General features: G+C 48.1%; 1 long non-coding RNA gene across 1 annotated transcript; it reads left to right on the forward strand.

Annotated features, from left to right (window-relative positions):
- The first annotated feature begins 894 nt into the window (after positions 1-894).
- Positions 895-4,214, forward strand: LOC112415640 (uncharacterized). The gene is made up of 3 exons (XR_003006340.1): positions 895-1,167; positions 3,320-3,610; positions 3,924-4,214. It is a non-coding gene; the product is annotated as an uncharacterized LOC112415640 (long non-coding RNA).
- The last annotated feature ends 944 nt before the right edge of the window (positions 4,215-5,158 follow it).

Below are 5,158 nucleotides of genomic sequence, written 5' to 3' on the forward strand. Positions count from 1 at the left end.
AAAGGCTGAACTGTTCTCGAACCTCATATATATATAAAATCATGCCAATAAAAAAGAATTTAAAAATAAATACTACAGTACAAAAAGGAAAAAGTAGCACTGCTATTTATTCAAAGTTTATTGAAAGATTCAAAGTTGGAACTTGGATCCTTTGGTTACAGTCTGATGTAATAAAACTTCATGTAAATAATTGAGTTTTTTTCTTCTTGAGGAGAGGGAGAGATTGGGAGGGAGGAAGAGACACAGAGAGAAACCAAGAGAGAGCGTGCATGCAAGCAGGTTGCATTTCCAGTGGCTACTTTACAGGGAGTCTCAGCGCTGAGTCCCACCGTCCAGACATTGGGCCCTGAGCACTTGGGGGCCACGCTGCAAAGCAAGCCCCCGCCCCCGCCCGTCAGGGCAAGGGTATCACAGGAGCAGTACTTCCCGCTGCCTGGATGGGATTCAGAAATCCCATCCCTCCTTCTCCCTTTACAAGACCCCCTCCGCATACATCCCCGCCCCGGCCCTGTGCCCTGGCCCCGGCCCGCTCGCTGCCTGAGTTCTGAGTGGGAAGATGCGCTTAGTAAGCTGAAGAAGGGCACTGAGGCGGCGGGGCAGGGCGTGCGGGTATAAAAGCACATTGTGTTGGGAGAGAGGAGCCTGAGGGCCGGAAATGTCTTGTTTCTTAAGTTGGGTGGTGGGAACACGGAGGTTCATTCCATTTTGTTTTCGTTTGTTTTGTTTCTTGAAGCTGTTTATTGAAGTCGACGCGCATGCAGAACAGTACAGACCGTAAGTGTTCAGCAGGGTGAATTTCCGCCGGTTGAATGCGCCTCGGTCACCAGCGCCCAGACCAAGAAACAGTTTGGCTCCTTTCAGCGCATCTGCCCTCCCATCAGGGTCATCCTCATTCTGACTTCTGACGGCACAAACTGTCTTTTCCTGTCCTGAATTTAACGTAAATAGAAGCAGAATATGTATCATTTCGAGTATCTGGTTTTTTCCACTCAACGGCAGCGTGAGACTCATTCTTGTAATCGCGTGTAGTCATAGGTTGTTCTCATTGCGGATCCCGCTGTGTGGCTGTACCCAGTTTATTTATCCGTTCTCCACTGGCGGCGAAGGAGTGAGCCAAGTGGAAAGAGTCCCCCAGGCAGAGGGAACACCCAGTGCAAAGGTCCTGAGGTGAGAACATGTCTGGTGTTTCAGAGAAACAATAAGGAGATCCATGTGCCTGGAGAGGACTAAGCGGGGAGGAGAGGGCGGGGGACGAAACCAGAAGCAGATGGTGCAGGGTCGTATCGGCTGCAGAGGGGGCTCCAGCTTTTACTCTGAGTGAGATGGAGCAGGGGAGGGACTGGATCTGACTTGGTGTTCAGAGTCCCTCTTGAGAGTCCCTGCTTGAGAAAGGGACTGGGGGGTGGGGCAGCGGTGGGAGCAGGAAGCCTGGGGAGGAGGGTGGGACACGGGTCGTCGGAAGTGTTTAGGCTCGGAATACAGTTTTTCTCTGTGTGATTAGTGATATATTTTATTCGCTCCAATCATCATACTGTATGATTTTATTGTCCCCATTTTTTTCTATGCTTCCCCCCCACCCTCATTAAGGTTTGTTTTTTGTTTGTTTGTTTGTTTTTTGCGGTACGCGGGTCTCTCACTGTTGTGTCCTCTCCTGTTGCGGAGCACAGGCTCCGGACGCTCAGGCTCAGCGTCCATGGCTCACGGGCCCAGCCGTTCCGCGGCATGTGGGATCTTCCCGGACCGGGGCATGAACCCGTGTCCCCTGCATCGGCAGGCGGACTCTCAACCACTGTGCCACCAGGGAAGCCCCGGCTTCTTTGAAGTGACTGCGTTTTTTGTTTGTTTGTTTTGTCTTGTGTTTTTTCACTCTTCCTTTTCCCTCCACTAATTTGGAATCTAGGCACCATTTCTATTCTTTCAGGAGTAATCCTTGAAATTTTATCATGCACGCTGTAAAAACTCAGATCTGAAGTTTAATTAAAAGTTTAATCTTCAGACCAAACACTACCTGGATCATGGAGCACTTTATCTCCCCAGTTCTACTTATATTGATATTGTTGTCCAGAATTTTAGATCTCAAAAAAATTTTTTAACCTTTTTTTTTTGGAGATAAATTCAAATTTACACAAATTTGCAAGACTAAGAATAGCATAAAGAACATTCATATACTTTTACTCAGGTTCATTTCTTGTTAACATTTTTACCCTCTTTAACATTTGCTCTGGAGACTTCCTGGTGGTCCAGTGTTTAGGACTCCACACTCCCAGTGCAGGGGGCATGGGTTCAATCTCTGGTCAGGGAACTAGATGCCACAACTAAGACCCAGCGCAGCCAAATAAATAAATAAACAAGTATTTAAAAAAACATTTGCTCTGTTATGTTTGTGGGGGTTGTATAATTTGAAGCTAAGTTACATACACATGGCCTTCTGCTCCTAAATAGTTCAGTGTGCATTTTCTAAGAATATAGATACTCTTTTACATAACCACAGTACAATGACTAAGTTCATAAGTTGAACATCAACATGCAAAAGTTTCTTACTCTACTATTTGTATTCCAGTTTTGTCATTGACCCAATAATGTTCTAATGTATAGCATAACTTTTCCCCCGATACAGGACAAGAGGATATATTGTACAACACAGGGAATACAGCCTATATTTTATAATAGCTATAAATGGAGTAGAGCCTTTTATTTTTTATTTATTTATTTTTTAAAAATAAATTTATTTATTTATTTTTGGCTGTGTTGGGTCTTCGCTGCTGCACGCAGTCTTTCTCTAGTTGCGGCGAGCGGGGGCCACTCTTCGCTGCAGTGCGTGGGCCTCTCGTTGCCGTGGCCTCTTATTGCGGAGCACGGGCTCTAGGCACGCGGGCCCCAGTAGTTGTGGCTGGCAGGCTCTAGAGCACAGGCTCAGCAGCTGTGGCGCACGGGCTCAGCCGCTCCGTGGCACGTGGGATCCTCCCGGACCAGGGCTCGAACCCGTGTCCCCTAGCATTGTCAGGCGGATTCTTAACCACTGTGCCACCAGGGAAACCCGGAGTAGAGCCTCTTAAAATTTGAATCACTATACTGTACCTCTGTAACATATAATATTGTACATAACTATACTTCGCTTAAAAAATACAGGACAGGACATCTTTTATAGGTAGCGTTGACGGAATTTGCTCATAGATTTGATGTAGGATGTAAAGGAAAATGTCAACTTCCTGAAACATTTTGGGGATTCACTGGACCCAGAGGCACAGATGATATGTCAGGAACAGTCTCTCTGTTCATCTCCCAGCCCTGTTTTCCCTTGTGTTGGCTTCACTTTCAGACTAGCTCTTACCTCAGGGGAGCCCCCAGTGCTCCAGGCCTAAGCCATTCCAGCACGGCAAGCCTACGAGGGCCCTCCCCAACAACCCCGCAATGGTTCCAGGACTGACTCTCATTGGTCCGACTTCAGGGACACGCCCAATCCTGAACCAACTGCAAAGGCCAAGGGGAGGGATTCACTCATTGGTCAGGCCTGGAGTCTTCCGGTGGGATCAGCCGTGTGGACTCCGAGGGAAGAAGGCAGTACTCCCAAAGAGAGTGAATGAATGCTGGGCATACAAAGCAACACCCGGTAAGGACCTGCATTCCTCATTCCTGGGGGCAGTGGTTCTCAAATCCTGGCCCTCAGATTAGCAGCAGCTCTTGGGAATTTATTTGAAATACAAAGTCTAGGTCCCTACTCCAGACTTACTGGGAGTGGAGCCCAGCAATCTGCCTTTTAACAAGCCCTCCAGGTGATTCTGGTGCCCTTGTTTTAGGATAAAAGCTGAATCCAGGTGACTCTGGTGCCCTTGTTTTAGGATAAAAGCTGAATCGCTACCACAAAGACACTTCAAAATATTATGACTTAAGTAAAAAAGTTTATTCTCACATAATACCCACAGGTGAAATGATCCAGGCTGGCAACGTGGTGATCCAGGGACCCAGTTTCTTTCCACTCTAACACACAGCTGTTTGAAGCAATCCCAAACCATCATATTACTTCGCTTCATGCTTATTTTTGAACTATTCAGAAAATGAACTCCGGAGACAAATTGCCTAGGTTCAGTCCAGGCTCTGACACTCAGTAGTTGTGTGATCTTGGGTGAGTAGTTTCCTTCCTCTCCGTGCTTCAAATGAGGAAAATGCAAATGTAACAGAACCCATTTCATAGGGCTGATGTGAGGATTAAATGAGGTGATATGTATAAAGCAGCACAGTGCCTGGCACGTAGGATGCACTATTTATGTATTAGCTATGATGATGATGATGATGATGATGATGATGGTGGTGGTGGTGGTGGTGGTGAAGAAGAAGAAAATGACGTTGACGGCGAGGATGACGACTGCAGTCAGCAGACCAAAGGCTGGAACCGGAGGTCGGTGCTCGCTGATGACTGTATAAGCATCAGCCACTAGGGGGCGCGTGCGGCTTGGGACGCGCTTACTCCGTGACCGTCAGGGGGCGCTGCGGCGCTTGTCTGGCGAGCATGGTGACAGTATGGACTATTTCCCTCTGGACATTCCAGAGGAGAACGCGCTGGTCCCGGCACGTGCCAAGGACCCCACAGCGCCGGGGCTAGAGGTTAGTGAGGAGGATGTAGGCAGGAAAAACCTAGCTCTTTGGCACACCCTCCAGTCCCGGCGCGGGATGAGAGGGAAGTTTGGGGCTCTCAAAACCCCACCCCACACCCAGGATACTGAAATTCCAATTCAAAGTTTTCCAGCACTGTTGGCTATCCCAGTCCCCATTCCTGGGACATTTATACAGCAAGATGGTTGTGGAGGGTAATGGGATAACTACCGGCAGCCCAGGCACGGGCGCTTGAGGGAATGGGAGTATTTGGGAATTGCCTGCAATGTTCGTGTGCTTTTCTTCTGTGAATGTCCAGAGCTTTCAACAGATTCTCAAAGGGATCTTTGAACAGAGACTGTTCAGAACTCTATCTCTTCCTCCAGGAAGCCTTCCCTGATGTTCTCTCAGACTGGCTCAGGTGCCTCCTCTGGAAACCCACAGCCTCTGATCTTCCCTGTCCCAGCCCCGACCCCTCTCCTGTGCCTCTCCCATCCCAGCACAAATGGTCATGTCTGGCAATGCATCTTTTTTTTTTTTTTTTTTTTTTTTGGGGGGCGGGGGCCAC

The sequence above is a fragment of the Neophocaena asiaeorientalis genome, unplaced genomic scaffold, assembly GCF_003031525.2.
Source record: "Neophocaena asiaeorientalis asiaeorientalis breed wild unplaced genomic scaffold, Neophocaena_asiaeorientalis_V1.1 scaffold629, whole genome shotgun sequence".
Classification (NCBI taxonomy): domain Eukaryota; kingdom Metazoa; phylum Chordata; class Mammalia; order Artiodactyla; family Phocoenidae; genus Neophocaena; species Neophocaena asiaeorientalis.